The following is a 17,479-nucleotide window of genomic DNA, read 5'->3' on the forward strand; positions in this document are numbered from 1 at the left end:
ATCCTGCTTTAGAGGCTCAGAGGGGCGTGCCGGGGCCATGGGGGCGCGGAGCAGGAGGACGGGGGTGTAACGGCACCAGCGGTGCAGCAAACTCCACAGCAGTCCCGTGGCTGCTCTCGTGCTTATTGCCCGGAAGACCCCATGAGCTCGTTCCTTGGGGCTCCAGGAAACCCTGCTGTTGGCTTGCGTCTTGGCGTGGTTTGCGTATGTGCTCGGGTTATCTGGGCAGGGAAGACTTAGGATTATTGCCTGATGCAGCCAGCGGTATAGAAATGTAAACACAGGTTGCGCTGTCAGAGGGCCCCACATGAAACAGCGATTGCTGCCTCCTTTGTCCCTTGCGGCTGTCGTCTGCGGCAGCTGGTCAGAGGGCGCATGTGGTTCTCCACCCGGGTGTCATCGCGATGCAGCAGCTCCTGTCGAAACCTGCGGGACGGGAAACCCGTTAATACAGGTATTTCCTGGGGACCAGTGTAAACAGCTTGGAAAGGCTGAGGCAGCTCCTAGGAACTGGGATGACCTCTTCATTTGCATGCAGTTTACTGCAATAAGGAATTCACACCACCCCTTGTGACTAACAAATACTGCAACGAATGAAAAGCTGCCTTTCGTCTCTCTAATTTTCTTTATCCTGTCTTGTCTGTGGAGCTCAAAACCAATTCAGCAGCTCCTGTATTATGCTTAAAATAACTTTTTTTTTTTTTTTTTTTTTTTTAAACAGCAAAGGAGGCAAATTACCAGCCATCCATTCATTAAAAAGCTCATATTTTACTCTTCCCCTATCTTCTCCATATGCCTGGCATTTCCTGCAGGATCCAAGGGGTTTTTTTTAAAGCCTGGCAGGCTTGTGAGCTTGCCACACAGCTGCTTCTGACAAGGACATTGCAGCCCCGGTCTACTCCTGCTCTGCAAAAGAGCACGGAGTCTGTATTTATTAGCAGATCAAAACTTCTCTGGTCTGTACATTTATGTGGGTAAATAATGCGAGCAGGATTTCCCATGCCTTCAACAAGTTAATTTGATTTGAATTCTGTCTCCCAGACATATGCACCTGCACTGTTCATAATGCCGTGGGTCAGTAAGCAGAAGGCACTCTTCTTCCCAGGCTTGTGAACTTTGCAGGGAGGTGCCAACACGGTGTTTGCCGCTGCGGGAGACCTCACAAACACTGCAGACTGGTGCTTTTCTGTAGAAGCAACTGGGAAAGTGTGTTACATCACACCCAACCTTTCATGGGCTGGAGTGGCAGGCAGGCCAGGAGATGGGAGTGTCGAGCCAGCCCGCGTGTAAGGGAACAGCTTTAGAGGGGGAACACCAGGCGCTGCGTTGTGTCACCACTGACCGTCACGTGAGTGCAGGAGCACAAACCGAGGAAGAAGAATCTGACCTTAAGTAAACTGGAAATTTGGAGGCTCTCAAGGTTCACTGCCCACCCTGCTCCGTTCCCAGTTTACTCTGATCATCTTCTCCGTTTCTTGCTACGTGTTGTGTTGGTCCTGCTGAGAGGGACTACAGCCCTCTGCAGAGCAGGGCGTGCGCAGACCCTGGGATGCCCTGCTCCAGCTCCAGAGGTAGGACCTTGGTTTTCTCTTCATCTGGAAGCTGTGTGCTGCCATTGCTCTGGCTGGCTCCCTCCCAGCAGGGCATGCCCAGGCACCACTCTGTATGTGGAGGCCTGTCAAAAGCCGTTCTTGGCTTTTAGTCACTGATATTCTGGGTGGGAAATGGCAGAGGGAACAATGTGACTTTGCTGAGCGTGTGAGAAACATTTAACACGCAGGCAATGCTCAGCAAATCTGTGCCGCAGAGACATCATCTGCCCCACGCTGGTGTACCCTTCCCAAGGAGGCAGGGAGCTGCCCTGGCAAGCTGTGCCAGCGCCAGCTCCTGCAGCTTTGTGGGAGAAGGCGCAAGGACGTGCTGTGTCCCTGGGAGATCAAGTCCAACGGGAGCTGGCAGCTCTGGGAGCACAGGCAGCCAGGCAGGTTGCTGATAATGCCATTGCCTTTGACACATACGTTACTGATTTCTTCATCTGTCACAGAGCAGCGCCTTTACCATCTGCTGTCGCGTAACACCTGGAGATGGGCTTCCCAGTGCCTTTCCCCTACTTATGTTCATCTCTCTTTTTGCATTTTGGTCTTTGCAGAGAGTAGAAATGTGTGAAGAGCTGGAGGCTATGGGAAAGGAATGCAGAATGGCAGCCCGCGCACCAGGGAGCTGTGCTGATGTGCCTGTGGCACCCCTGACAGGGTGCAGGGGCTGTGATCTGAGAGGAGCTTACTGCATGGACTGAGAAATAGTTCTGTCTTCAGCTGCTCTTTTCGCTGCTTGGAGGGCAGCGGTTTGTGGCAAGTGTGGGCAGACATCCTTGCCACATGGTGGTCTGTGCTTGCTTAATGGTTCTGTGCTTGCAGGACTGTGATGTTTTCTGTGCATCAACACCTTTGTGAAAATAGGCTTTGTGAAGTAGCCAGGAGGTGAGAGCACATAATTTGCCTATTAGCTGTATCCCTAGTTTATTCCAACGATTTCTTCCTCGCATTCAGTGGCGGAGATGTACAGGAGGTCTGAAGCAGCTGCAGTTCCGCAGGGAGGGAAGAGTGCCAGGCACGGGGCGGCACAGAGCAGGCAGGCAGTCCTGTTGCAGTGGGGATGCTCTGTAACATGTAGTTGCCAGGCAAGAGGGAATGGCTTTAAAGAACATCTTTATTAGGGTACACTACTTAGCATCAAAGAAATACCAGGGCTGCTCTATTCCGAGTCCCTGCCTAAGGCACTAAACTAGCCTGTCATTCAGCAGTCTGAGTACAGCCAGAAGAACTGCTGGCAGAGTCCTGGAGAGATTTATTTTTCCACATTTAATTGCCCTTTCTGCTTTGTAAACATAAAGGTTGAAGCTTAAACTCTGACAGCTCTAGTAGCCTTTTTCTTATCTCCTTAAAAAAAAAAATGACATTCAGCTTGTTAGATTTTTCTTTTCCTGCAGTCCAAAATCTCACAAAATCTGCACAACTTTTTTTTTAAAGATCATTGAAGCATTTCAGGACTCACTTTGGGAAAAACTTCAGCTCACAAAAAGACAAAAGCTGGAGCTTGAAGAGCCAAGACCTTTCCCCATAGCAAAGCAGGATAAAAATGCCTGGCCAAAAGCGGCAGAGCAAGCAAGCGGCATCCCACCTTTTCCCTGGGAGCAGATGAAAGCATGCTTATCTGCTCCTGCTGTTCTTCCAGAAAGAAAGAAAAGACCAAGGATGGGAGAAAAAGAAAAGCAAACATTAAAAAGCAAAACTGGATGTATCATAGCAGCCTGAAACATCCTGAGTGTAGTTCCTTTTCTGAACTGGGCTCCCTGCACCTGGAAGAAGAAGAAGAAGAAGAAGGTCTTCCCGGGGTGTGGAGCTGCCGGTGTGGCTGCCCTGCGGACTGCGCATCTGTGGGTGCTGTGGCTGTGGGGGCTCTTGGCCGGAGTCGGGCCTTTGAGCTGCTCTCTGCAGTTATTCACAGTCAAAGAGATGCATCTGCTGGGTTGTTTCAGCCGTAGAGGAGTGTTTTTGGAGCTACAGCTCTTGAAGAAAGTGCCTGTTTTTGGGGAGGGGCTGCCTGTTCCCTCCACCTGACCTGAAAACGGGGCTGTTGGCTCACCACAGCCTTCCCTGCTGAGCACCCTCCTGGCCTGGGCTCCGCTTCCATCCCTCCGCGGGAGATGGGGAGCGGGGACTGGCCCTGCGTCTAACCCCCAGTCCAGACCCCCTTGCACCGCACCGCGCAGGCTCTGGGCACGTCCTCTGCCGCGTACGCAGCTTCGGCTGCGCTCAGCTGCCGTTGGCTTACTGAGTTGTTTCGATTAACAAGTGACAGGGCGATCAATACTGTCTTGTGTTTCAGACCCTAAGCACACATGGAGACTGCAGGAGCGGCAGCTCTAACAGGCTGCGGGTCTGGGCCGGATGCAGAGGGATTTTTCCTGCCTGTCCTCCCTGGTACGCTTTCCCATTTGCTGTGGGTTCATGCCAACGTTCTGTGATCCTAGCGTCAGCCCTTCATCTTAATCAAATGCAAGGTGCTTTCTGTGTGTCTTAATCAAGACCAATGCAGATGGATCCTACAGCGGTTTGCTGTAGGATGCTGTAGGTGTGATCCGGCACTGATTATTTTGTGGTGCCTGCATTGCTGCGTTTTGCCGTGTGTTGAAGACGACAGAAACAAGGCCATTTCAGAAACAATTAAAGCTTTTTACATACAGAACAGAAATGTGGAAAAATCCTTGAAACATGTTTTCAGCAAATCCTTTGATTCAAACTGCAAGTTTGAAATGACAAATGGGAGAGAGAAGCTTCAGGAGAAGCTGTGTCTATCACAGATCCTTCATTTCCCCATTGTCATCAGTAAGGAAGCAAGAGTGATTGGCAAACTCTAATTACCATTCCTCTGCAGAGCGGAGCACGGGCAGGGCTGTGCTTTGTAGTGCTTGAGGAATAGCTGTCACAGCTGTTACGGTGAATATTTTTCTGTTAAGTTTTTCACCTTCTTTATCTTCCAGTTTGCCCAAAATGAAGTATTGGTGTTATTCGGGCGGGGCTTTCAGCAGGGTGTTGAAAGAGGGCAGCTCTGCAGCGGGTCAGTTTGTCATTGTGCTCCTTTCCACAATGCCCCGTTCATGGGTACTGTAGTCATGAGGCCCCGTGGTTTTGTAAGAGTCATGTATTTCTTCCTCTTCCTTCTACATCCCTGTTAGTGGGCTGGACACGTTCCAAAAGTCCTGCTGGTCCCTGCTCTCAGGGCCGATAGCGATGGCTTGCTGCAGCTCGCAGGGAAAGCAGGTGGAGTGTTGCGGTTTCTGAAGATCTACTGTCTGCCACGGAGCGTGCGTTGTTGGAGGGTCAGTCTAGTGTTCTTCGCTTTCATTTTTCTCAGGCTGCTGAGTGGTTTGTCCATGCAAAATCCTTTGATGTTTCTTCGTGCAGACAGCTATGGACTGCTGGTTTGGATGTGTGAATGTGTGCGTGCTCCCTGGTGACTGTCAATTGGCTAGAAATTCAGACGGGTTGGTGAGGATGAGACTACCTCTCGTTGCTGCCTGGTTTAAAATTTGGCATCTGCTTGGGTTCAAATGCATTTGTTGTGTTCGTCTCCTTCCAGAGCCTTGTTATCCCAGGAGCATCTTTTCACCCACCAGCCATGAGTGATGTAGATGCTCCAGACGTACTGGGGAACTGACCCCGGGACAGTTTTCTGAGCAAAGGTTTAATTCCGTAGTGAATTTGTCACGTCCTTATTGTGCTAAGTAGTGAATACCAAGGAACAATGCATTACTACTTGTTGCTGTGACAACTCTTGGGGTCAAGCAGTCCAACTTCCGTGAGCTGTCAGTGTCCTTTTTCACAGAACATCTTATGTACTTTCCCAGAGATGAAGCTTTTCTATCCAGTGCCTATTCTAGTTCCTGTGCTTCGTGGTTCACACGTAGTGTGCAGTTCCTGTCTCTGTTGTAGGCTTTAGTGTCACTCATCCAGATACGTTTGACTGCTCCCTGGCCTGCACATTTTCCCTGCTGTTTAATAGTGGGTATGAATTTAACCAGAGGTGTATAGGTGCGAGTAGAGGAACCTTGTGTAGATGCTCCCTAGTTTTCACTTGACTCCCCTCTTTAATTGGCCTTGTTTTAGCTGCCCGCTCATATTGTATTTCTCCCTCAGCCCATCAGATACTTCATTTCTCTCTTGCAGGATGCTCAGCTGATAAGCATCTTAGCTCTTCACCAGACAGCGTGTGTGCTTGTTAGCTGCCAGCCAGCTGATTATGATTACACTGTAGTTTTGATAGTTGTTTCCTGTCTTTCAAGCCTGAACAGATGGCATGCTACTCCCAGTGCAAGCTTTGACTTTCATAATGCTTCGTGGCTTGGCCAAATAGCAGTTGTGTAGTCTGCACATGTGGAGCTTCTCACGGGGTTCCTTGCAAAGGGAGGGGAGCAACTGCATCCTCTAAGGACCCTCCAAAGTTAGTATTCACTTCAGAGGAGTGCTGGGGTTGCTTTGGTTGTGGCATGCAGTCCTCCAAACCACAGTTTTGTTCCCCAGTTTCTGAGTCTGTTGCTGATATGCTGTCAGTAGTTCCCCACATCCTCCTTCCTAAGGGCAGCCATCAGCTGTGCCCAGCGCCCCGTCCTGACAGGCATATCTGTCGCGGCATAGCAACGGAGCAAGCGATGCTCTCTGGGGTGTGTGCTGGGCACAGCAAGGACTGCCCCAGAACACACACCGCCGTCGCTTACTGCTCCTGGTCCAAGCAACAGCACTTCCACCACTTTCTCAGGAGAGCTTTGCACAGTCTGTGGCCACTTACTCCTCCTCCTGCAGCACTCTCAGCCATGTCTTTCCCTGCATTCTCCCACCCCTTTTGGGAGCCCTTCCCTGGCACGGGGGTGTCGGGAGGAGGCAAGGTTCTCGCTGCAGCAAGGGGCTGTGCGAGGCGTCCTGGCACCCAGGTCTGGTGGAGCCAATGGCCCCCGCAGCCAGAGAAGAGCTGCTGGGGTGGCCTGTGGCCAGAGCTGGCTTGCCCTTGGTGGGGCGGCGCACTAAGCACAGCGTGTAGGAGCGGGGAGAGAGCTGCCAGTGTCCCCTCTGATGCCAGCTGCCGACATGGAGCGGGGTGTGAGCCGATCCTGTCCGCGGGACCGACCGCAGGTGGGCCAGGGCAGGCAGAGCGCGGTGGAGGCTGAGGGGCAAGGGGTGTCTATCGGCAGGTCTCCGTCCTTGGCGAGTCTGCGCAGGCTGCCTAGGCTGCCGGCTCCCCTGCAGCCCTGCTGGTAATTCTCCATGGGTCGCACCCTCTTAGCTCAGCATTTCCAGCGACTCCTGGGGCAGCAGCTTGGACGCTGGCTCCTCTCTTATGTCCTGTGCCTACATACAATTTCCTGACGGTGGGTGAAGCAGCCTTTCCAAACAGACTGGCGCTTGCTCCTCAAGAGCTCTCTGCCAGGAGACGGGCACTGCGGAGCGGGGCGGTGCCTCTTGGCAAAGGCTCTGTCAGGAGGCGAGCAGGCGTGGTTGGTTTTGAAGTCTCCAGACACAGCCAGTCTGCTGACAGTGTTTGCTTCCTCTTCATTCCTGCCTCCACATTTAATGGTTTGTCCCAAGCCAGAAAAATAACAATAAAGACAATTCTTTTAAAACTGGTTATCTGAGAGTACAGATTGTCAAGCTTTATGCTGTTGGATAAATCAAACTAACTGCTGAGAGTTAATTTGTCTGACCATAAAGTGGATTCAATAAGTGTAAAACAAAACTAATTGGTTCTCTTCCATACAAATTTAATCATACTATAAAATGTGATCAATGCAAATAAAAGCATTGAGTAGGTTAAGTGTCAAGAATCTATAAAGGAAAAAAAGGCTTGTGTGCTTCCTTGCAGGAACTGAAGACTGGAGGGGTTTTCATCTCTGTACTAATCATCTCACGGCATGGTCCCAGTCCAGACGTGCCGAGTGCTGGTGTCTGTGCGGCGTGCTGTGCGTGTCAGAAGTAACTTGTCCCACTGCCTTTGTAGTCTCTGTTTTTTTCATGGGTTGAAGCTCCTGGTGGAATGATAGGTGACTGTTGTGGATGCTGTGCTTAAACACACACAGCAGATGAAACGCACCGAGCAAAATGCCGGCCAGCAGCCTTTGCCTGTGCAGGCTGCCTACAGCAAAGGGACAGCTGGCACCTCCGAGGGGCCCGAACACAGACCCTGCCCCTGAGCTGGTGCCAGGCTTCGGGGTGCATGCGCAGCACCACGACTTCTGCTGCTTGGGCTCTGCTGCACCCCTGCGCCCTTCCCTTCCCAGCAGGGAGCGGTGGCACTCGGGCAGCGGTGTCCTCGCCCACCCGAGCCCCCTGCTCTGGGCTCTCCATACCTCTCTGATCCCGGAACAGCCACCTGCTGATGATTTCTCCAGAAGAGCTGACTTCATGGCCCTGCCAGGCCTTGTCAGGGGGGCTGAGGCACTGCCCAGAGCTCCTGGACTCCTTCCATACAGACAAAAACTTCAGCTGGGGATGGGAAGGAGCACTGTGCCATTTCCTGGGGCTCACTGGTGTGCACCCTGTGTGCTGAGCCTCTCCAGTTGATGTGTATTTGCCAAGGCAGCCATCTGGTGAAGCGAGAGGAGGCTGCCAGGACAAGCACTACAGCTCTGCCACAGCATCCTGACGCTGGTTCAAGGCAAATGAGATGCAGTCAGCCAAACTGAAGCCTTTTAAGTTAATCTGTTGAAAGATCTGCGGTGAGAGGCTGACACAGGCTGTAGTTATGGTGATGGCTGGAGTGGGGCTGGGGTTGCTGCAGTTGCTGCTCATGTGGAGAGCTGCTAAATCCCTCAGATACGCAGGTGGCAAAGAGCTGGCATCTTTTCTAAACAGCATCTCCTCAGTTTCCCCATGTGGATGTCCAGCTTGAACAAGACATGGAGGAAGGCACCTACAGCTTGGCAAAGAGGAGAGATAAGGAGGGACGGAAAGGAAAGGAGCAGCCTGAGACATCTGGGAAATTAAAGGATGCGGCTGCCAGGGTGCAGGGTTTCTGCTGTGAAAATGGTCAGAGCTGGAGTGCGAGAGAGAAATGCCAAAGCTGGAGGTGAGGAAGAGGAGCTGTTGCAGCACTTCTCCCCGCCCGGGCCTCTTCACTGGCCTTCCTGGGGCTTCAGGGGGTACGCTCAGGAGGGCAGGAGGGGCCACTGCTGCACACAGCATCCCTCCCCATTTCGGCTCCAGAGTCAGGAGAGTTGGAGTGCCCTTTCGGAACACAGAACCCTAGCAGTGCAGGGCCCCGCTGGGCCAGGCATGCACTGTCCCTGCCTGAGGTGGTGGTTGTGCTGGTTTGTCCGCCGCTGCCCCCGAGTTCCCAGAGGAAGCACAGTTGGGAGCCTCTCGCTGGCAACCTGGTGAGCCTGCTTCCCCTCACCTCCTTTGTACCCCTCCCAAAATCCTGAAGTTAAGTTCTAGCAGCTTATAAAACATCATGTTCATATCGTAATTTCAGCCTGCAGAAAGCCTTTTCCATGCCAGGGCCGGGATGCATACAAATGGCTGCTCTAAATCTCCAGCTACAATAAGGAAACTTCCGATGCTGACAGTTTACTTGATAAATACCTAATATAGCTTAAATAATTATTTAATGCAGATGAATGGAAAAAGAGAGCATTCATGTGTTGTGTTGTAATAGATTACAGCTTGCTGCTTGCCAGGCAGCAGCAGCAGCAGCCGTAACGCAGGCTGGTGGAGCATCTCCTAGGACGTGGGGGCCTGGGCTGTGCTTTACCTCCCCTCCAAGGGTGCCTGACCACCTGTCTGCCGCCTCCCGTGGCAGTGCCTGCCTGCAGCAGCAGCCTGCTTGGGGGAGACGGGCTTTCTTCTGTTACTGGAGCGGTTCCACTTTGTGGGGGGTAGTGGGCTTTTTGGTGGGGAGAAGTGTTCTGGTTTTGTTAGTGAGGGGGGGCCTAAGGTGGTGGCTTCTGTAGGAAACTGCTAGAAGTTGCTCCCCTTTGTTCAGTGGACTCGGCCGGGCCTAGGGCGGACCCGCTGCTGGCCAAGGCCGAGCCGATTGGTAGCAGAATGTCCCGTGATAACGCCTCTGCGATAACGTATTTAAGTAGGGGAAAACAGGAAAAAGAGGAGGAGAAGATGTGAAGCAGCTGAGCGGGGGGCAGAGAGGGGGAGGCGCGAGCCTCATGGGCCTTGCAGGCCTCACCCTCTGGCCTCCCGCCGGGCAGCCGACTGGGCCCAACTCAGCCCGGCCTGGCTGCAAGAAGTGGAGAGGAGAGGAGAAGTGAATAAGATGTAAAAAGGATCCTGAGAGGCGTCTGCCAGCCTGTTGTGAGGAACAGCTGCAGACGCCAAGGTCAGTGAAGAAGGAGGGGGGGGAGTAATACGGCTTCTGGCCAAGTTTCCTCTGCAACTCGTGGTGACGACCATGGTGGAGCAGGTTGTCCCCCTGCAGCCCATGGAGGTCCATGTAGGGGCAGAGATCCACCTGCAGCCCGTGGAGGACCCCACGCCAGAGCAGGTGGAGGCCTGAAGGCAGCTGTGGCCCATGGAGGGCCCGCTGGGGCAGCTGTTCTAGAGGGACTGCACCCCGTGGAAGAGATGACCCACGCCGGAGCAGTTTCACGAAGGACTGTGGCCCGTGGGAGGGACCCCACGCTGGAGCAGAGGAGGAATGCGAGGAGTTCTTCCCCTGATGATGATACAGCGGCGTAAAACAACGCGTGATGAACTGACCGCGACCCCCATTCCCTTTTCCCCCCCCATGCCGCTCGGGAGGGGAAGGTAGTAGAGATAATGTTAAGCCCGGGAAGAGGGAGGAGTGGGGGGAGGTTATCTTGTTCCCTGTCTCATTCTCCTGCTAATTTTAGAAATAAATGAATAGTTTTCCCCAAGTCGAGTCTGTTTTGCCCGTGACGGTAACTTTAAGGATTTCTCCCCGTCCTTATCTCAAACCTTGAGCTGTTTTTTCTTATATCATCTCCTCCTATTCTCTCGGAGGGTGGGGGGAGCGAGAGACAGACTGCGTAGTCTGGTCCTGATCAGGGCTGAACTACGACAAGAAGGAAAGAGCTCGTGAGCAGGGGGCTCGGTGGGAAGTGGGGAGAGGTGGGTGTTGGGTTTTGTTTCAGTGAGTGCTGAGAAGTCAGACGGTTTTTTTGGACAGGCAGAAGTTATGGCCTAAACTGGCAAAAGCAGCTGCTGATTTGGGATGCTTCTGTTCTCAGGCAGCCCGGTGTGAGATGCGGGTCTTGCTTTCTGCTGGAGTAGCTCAGTCTTTCTAAAGGGTGAACGGCGGCATCCCAGCCGCTGTTTTCCAGACGACATGAAAAACAGTGCCCCTGCAGAATCCTGGAAGGGTACTGAGTGAGCAGTCAGCTGTGAGGTGAGCCTGGGGACCCGAGCTGTAGCCACTTCATCTTAAATTCGTTCTTAGAGAAAAGGCAGATGATTCCCTGTGCAGAGGAGTGGCCGGTAAGCTGATCCCTGCACGTGCTGATGCCGATGAGCCATGCTGTTGATGTAGGGAGCCAGAATCTCCACGTGCTTTGGGCTCTGGCAGAGAAAATGTAAACAAACTCCAGTTTTATGTCTGACCAAGGAGATGTAAATCAAACACATGTGTTGAAGTCTTTTAAATGTTTTGACATTTTCCAGTCCATCAAGGCCTTTAATTGTATTTTGAGCGAGTTGTTCTATATGTAAATACCAGTTAATGTTGAAATTGTTTATAGCTAAATTGTCTGTTTATGCAAATTGTGTTCCAAGACCACAGAGTTGCTATTGCAGAATAAAAATGTCTCTTTTATTTAATGCTAGAAACGTGTTCTCTGGCTGCTGCAGCTTTCACAGACAGCGGGGCTCTTCTGCGCGGTCAGAGCACGGCGGAGGGTGCCAGCCTCCGCGGGAGGGCGGTTACGGCAGCAGGCAGGGAACGGCCAGGCCCAGGGCGGGATGGCTGCTCCCTTGAAGCCAGTCCCTGGGAACGTGTCAGAGCCTTGTTTCCGCCTGCCTGGCCCACAGGCTCTGGTACCCTCTGGGCCTCGGCAAGCCTGAGGGCTCACACTGCTCGGCTGCAGCAGGCGCATCGGCGGTGCCCAGCGCGCTGCCCGTGCAGCCGGGCTTCCCCCGCCTCCCCGCCCCGCTCCCGCTGGCTGGCCCGGAGCAGCCTTGTGCCCCTGTCAGCTGGCGGGTGCTGTCCGCTGGGATTCCTTCGTCAGGCCCACGCGTTAAATCGAGATTCTGGAGCAGAGGGCGGCAGGCATTAAAAACCTCTCCAGCAGCACATGCTGCTGCTGCTTGTGCTGTGCCTGAGCAGTAATCAAGATCATCACCTGGAGATAAATCTCTTCCTGCCATCATGCAGAAGAAGAGGAGCAGTTACTATGGGCTTTGCCGTCAGGTTTTTAACCACGGAGGAACACACGCAAATTAACGGCTCGCCCACGGGAAGAAATCAGCAGTGCTGGGGTGTGTGCGGGCTGCGGCTCGGTACTCGCTGTCCGATACGGAGCGAGGGAGCAGAGGGCAGCAGATGCTAGCGTGCCTGTGCGGCTGCGTGCAGAGGCTCTCACTGCACCCAGCCACATTCCCTTTCTCCCGGATTTTTCAGTCAAACAGCACTGTTGATCTGGCCTTTGTGTTCACTTAGTGTCAGCGTTCCTCAGGGAACACTGCAGAGTACTAGCAAGCTGCACAGCCTGAAGCTGGGCTCCCGTGTTATTTCTTCATTAATATTTTTTGTTCATAAATATATATTCACTCCTATTTATCACAAGAACACCAATTACCAACCATACATTCTAACTGTGGGGAATATTTCAGTCCAGTTTTATTAAGAAGTGATTTTTTAAAATGTTGCTGAGGCTTTTAGCCAGTTATGTGCTACTAAATATTTAAATCTGTATCTCTTGCTGCATGCTGAATTACAGCAACGGGATATTTAATGCTCCCATTTCTCCAGCATCAATCTGAGCAAGAATGACTGGAAGAAAATGTCGTCGTGAACAGCCCCCGTGCACTCTGAGCGCTCGCCTGCACCGCGCACTCGCTCGCCCGTACCCGCCACAGCAGCGGCCCGGCCGGGGGTGCCCCCGATCCATCCTGGGGCTGCCCCGCTGTGCTGTGCCGGGAGGAGCAGGCCAGGGCGCTGCGGGGCAGGCGAGGCGGCAGAGCCGCTCTCAGGCTGTGGGAGCGGCCAGTTGTCCTGGTCCAGCACGTGGCGTGGCTGCTGTCAGCCACCAGAAGCTACGAGTGCCTGGAGGCCTGTTACCCAGCAATTAAACTGTGAGTTTTATTGTTCGGCCATGAGCCTGGTTTACGATATGAAAAGCTTTCGACAGTTAAACAGTACTAATATTAACCACTCCCGCATGGGCTCTAACAGTCTCTCCCATTAAAAATGTGATTAAGAAATTAATTCATCTGAAAGGGATTGGCATGTAGTGCTCAACAATGCAATAACGATTTTTTTTTTATTAAGGCTGAACGCCTGGCTACGTGGAGAGAGGAAGCCCCGTATCTCTTGCCTGATGGCTGTGGTGGCAGCTAAATGTGGAGTGGGGACTGAGCCCCGGTACAGTGCCAGTCGCGGTTTGCAGGGCGGGGAGGACAGGTGAGGACAACGGAGACTTCACAGAGGCTGGTGAGGATGACGCGCTGCCCTGGCTCGCTGCGGGGTTGCGGGGCTCCCTGCAGCAGGTCCACGCGGAGCCGAGGGCTCTCAGCCGGCTGTGGGCACTCGCTGCAATTTGTGCCCTCCAGCCGCTGCAGATGCTCCGCCAGCCTCGCGGGGCTCAGGTCACCAGCGGGCCACCTCTCTTTGTGGCCCCATAAAATACTTGTAACATCCAGAGAGGCTTGAAAAAAGTGGGCCGTCAGGAGGCTGCAGAGCGGTGGTGCGCAGGGCAGGGGAGAAATGCTGGGGTGTCCCCATAAGACTTGCTCAGCGCTGCCGCTAGGCACGGGATCAGGGCTGCCCGGGCTGGCCCGCTACGTGCCGGGGCAGCTGCACCGCCGGCACAGCCTGGTGCCTCTGCGGCCCTGGAGGGTGCCGGCGCTGGCGGGTGCTGCGGCCACTGATGCGGGGCTGCAGAGCCCAGCGCGTCCGGATAAGGCACCGCTGGCACTGCATTAACCCGCTGGAGAGCTTAGCATGCTACAAATGGCAATTTCGTTCTGACAGACATGCTAAAAGCTTTAAAGCATCAATGTCTGCTGGCAGGTGGCTCTGAGAAACTGTTATTTGCTTCAGAAAAGCAATCGGAGATTCCCCTTGAACAGCCCTTTGGGAGTGAGCAGGGTGCTGGGTCTGGCAGTTGCCCTCCCAGCGTCTGCTCTTCCTGCAGCTCCTCTCCCCTGTTCTTTTGCTCCCGTTTTCTGGCCTGTGCTGGTGCACGGTGTGTGGTGGGTCTCACAAAAGCTGCACCGCCGTGGGGAGCAGCCCCTGTCCCGTCCCTGCCATCTGTGTCGCAGGCTTGTCCCCAGCTCTCAGCAGGGAGGCCCCGAGTGTCGCAGGCGAGCCGGATGCAGTGGGAAGCACAGACTGCCCAACCAAGTTTTCCAATTGAGAAAAAGAATCAGACAACTCCCCTTGACTCCTGGAAAGTGCCAAAAGCAGAACAAAAGGAAAACTGGCTTGTGAGAGCACAGGGCAGAGCTGGGGTGGGTCGGGGACACCCCTGCCACAGGGCGGTGTGGGCAGCGAGGGCGGCCTGGCTCTGCTGCCAGGGGCTGCCCGGGGAACCGGCTCTGTGCCCAGCGGGCTCTGCTGAAGCGTCTTCCCGGCTGCTTCCCGTCTCCCATCCCGGCAAAGAGCGAGCAGGGGAGGGAGGGAGCACCCTCCGAAGTGGAGCCGCAGTGCTGGGGAGAGCGGTTGGTGGCGGCGGTGGAGGGCAGGGGGGCTCCTCTGTGCCTCGCAGGAGGCACTGGGTGCCGGCACGAGCTGCGCGCTGCGCTTGCACAGGCACTGAGAATATTCGTGTTGTGATTTATCCCATTCTTTTTCTCCATTGATTTTAATTAAGTTCACTCTCTTCTGCCAAGCCTGGGGAACACAAGCAAAAATTAAAAACACTGAAAGTGAGCTTGCCTTGCACTTGACTCTTCCCAGCCTTCCAGTGAGGAGAGGGAGAGGGGGCCCACCCCACCACGCAGGCATTTCCTGTGCTTTGCTAGTCCCCAAATAATAAACATAAAATTAAAATCCTGTTAGGAGAATCACAAAAGCTATTATAGCTCAGCAGCTGATATTGACTCTGATCAAATCTTTTATGTGATTTCACAGCGTTCTGGGCTGCTCACCGTGCACACCCTGATCATGTTAGCTGTGGCTTGATTATTTTTTTCTGTTTTTTATTGAAACAAAGCAAAAAGAATGGCAAGAGAAACCAATCTAATCTTGCGATATAAGTGTGTGTCACACTTTTAAAAGGAGCAGCAGAGCAGCTGGTGCTGCTGGTGTTTGCAGACAGAGCCCTCCTGAGAGCGGGTGCTCACTCTGCGCGGGACGTGCCGGCCTCATCCTGCACACCGCGTGGGCTGCTGGCTTGGGGAGCCCCCGAGGGGACACTGCCCAACGAGGATTTTGTTTCCTGCGTCGTGTCCGTCGCTCAGGCGCGTCAGTGATGCTTCCGCTGTCCCAAGCGGGCAGCAGGGGTGCTCCGTAGTGGCCCTTGCCTGGAGTAGTGTCTGATGATGTACTGGTGCAACGTACAACTTTTGAAACAATCTTGACTTCCATTGCCAACAACTGGTGCCGGTGGCGAGGCGCGGGTGTCTCTGAACGGCAGACAGAGGCCCGGTCCAACCCTGCTCGGGGCAGGGCGGGAGGGCCCAGCTCCGTGGAGCGGGACGCTGCTGGGGCAGGAGCTGGGCACTGTGCGTCCCCTGCCGCTGATGGCCCGCCTGGGGACAGGGACAGCCAGCTCGCCGAGCTCCGGGGAGTTTCCTCAGTGCCTTTGCTTAAAAGTGTCTCATTGTTTGCATGGCTTTTATTTTGACAATAGATATTGTGGTAGACGCTGAGAGTACCAGAAATGAGATGAAGGTATCCCAGACCTGCATTACCGAATATTTATATAGCCACACCTTGTGCAGCTGAGAGCAGAGAAAGCAAAACATGGACACTTTTTGCATTTCTCTTTCAGATATCCCAGGCAAGCAGAAGTAGTCCCCAAAAGTCACCGCCTTGACTCAGAGACGGGTTTAAGGAACCTGCGCTATGTGGGTATCTCTCTTCATGCCATTTTTCAAGAGTTGGACCCATTCTTCATGTCAGACAGGGTGATAAGAGGATAAAGGTATCTCTTATTCAACTCTAATTTTAATTAATACGGTCATCAAATTGGATATGAAAAACAGGAGACCTCAGCAAAAATTCCGAAGGGATATGAAAGAGGACAATTTACTGTTTGCCGACCTGTGCTCTCTCATGGTGACTTAGTTTTTGATAGATGTCTGGAAATTCCTGCAGCAATCTCTTTACAAAGTTTTATGACCTTGGGTCATTTAGTTTTTGAAATATTTCAACTACTAGGGAATAAAAATTGCAAGATTGTGACAATTACACGCCAGAAGGTCGTATCCATCTACCTTTGGCTAAGGGTCTGAATTCCCTCAAAGGCACCACCACCCAGCGGAAAATGAGCCCAGCCTGTGTAACTTGCTGCAGGCCTTGCCCAGGTGGGTAACTGGTGAAATTCGGGAAGGAGGTTCTGTCTCACCATGCTGCCGTTGGCTGGAGGTGTCAGCTTGCCCTGAGCGAGCAGAAGCTGACCACACTCTTTTTTCTTGCGTCAAACCCACTGTTTATTTCAACAGAGCAGGAATTTAACGGACAGGGTTCGATACCCAAGGAGAGCAGGGACAGAACGATTCGCTCCACGTTAGTGGACGCTTCCAGAAGTCTCCCGCAGACGGTCACCCGCCTCGTCCCTGCAGCTCCCTGGGACCAATGCCCGGCTCTGCACCCTGTGCTGCTGCGCCCTGCCCCGGAGCAGCTGCTCAGGCTGCGATTTTGCAGCCCAGTTGGGCTCCCTGGGAGTTGGAAGGTGATTTTTCACAGCCTCTCCTTCTTCTTTAGCAATATCCTCGTTTTGCTAGTGCTCACAGGATGCAGCTGGCTGGTGGCACTAGGGAGAAAAAGATATACCGACAGTTCATGGCAGTGGTTTCGTAAGAGGTCTGGTTGCTTCTGTCATGGCTGGAGCAAGACAGAAAGTAGGTGCGCTCATCTCTTCCCCAGGGAAATGGCATTCTGAGTGGTTGTGGTTTTGGCAGTATGTTCTCAGTCAGAAATTCGAGGTTAGTCCCAGTTAAAAAGCCTCGAGGACAGCTCGCTCCTTGTGACCGTGTAACACCCCACACCCATGGCAACAGAGCACCAGTCCAGATGCTGGAGCATCTCATGCATTTTCCGGGCAGAGGCGATCCCTGCAGAGCCCTCCCGGTGCTGCAGTCAGAAAGCACCGCACTGCTGCAGCGCTGGCCATGGGCTCCGCTGCCCACCGACCCTTCCTGCTGCAGCACGCGCCAGGCACCGTGACGTGTCCCAGACATGGGTGCGGAGCTGAGCAGTGTCGCTGAGATGGAGGGGCTGGAAAGCAGGTGTCACTGCTGGGTGACACAGCTGGGTCCAGCTGTGACCGTCATGCCCTGGCACACTGGCTGCCTGCGCCTTGGAGGGCACCGCTGTGCCAGGGACTGGCTCCTGCTGCTCGCTGTACCCCCTGCTAGCACAGGGGGCTGGTGCCCTGATCCTGCTTGCAGCGCTGGGGGACAACACAGCTGGGGCAGGAGACTGCGGACTGGGATGCTCTTCTCTGGCAGAAAAGCCAGGAAGAGAAAGGAGCCCACCCAAGCAGTCTGGGAACGGAGCTGTGGGCAGGGTGACAAGCGTGTGGCAGGGGGCTGCTCTTCGCTGCCTGTGTGTCATCCGCAGTCAGAGCCAGCCC

General features: G+C 53.7%; 1 long non-coding RNA gene across 2 annotated transcripts in view; it reads left to right on the top strand.

Moving 5' to 3' along the window:
• The window catches only part of LOC147598787 (uncharacterized), a 105,498-nt gene that overhangs the window by 76,666 nt on the left and 11,353 nt on the right, over positions 1 to 17,479 (top strand). The gene's annotated exons all lie outside the window — the stretch shown is intronic.

The sequence above is a fragment of the Chlamydotis macqueenii genome, chromosome 15, assembly GCF_036417535.1.
Source record: "Chlamydotis macqueenii isolate bChlMac1 chromosome 15, bChlMac1.mat, whole genome shotgun sequence".
NCBI lineage: Eukaryota > Metazoa > Chordata > Aves > Otidiformes > Otididae > Chlamydotis > Chlamydotis macqueenii.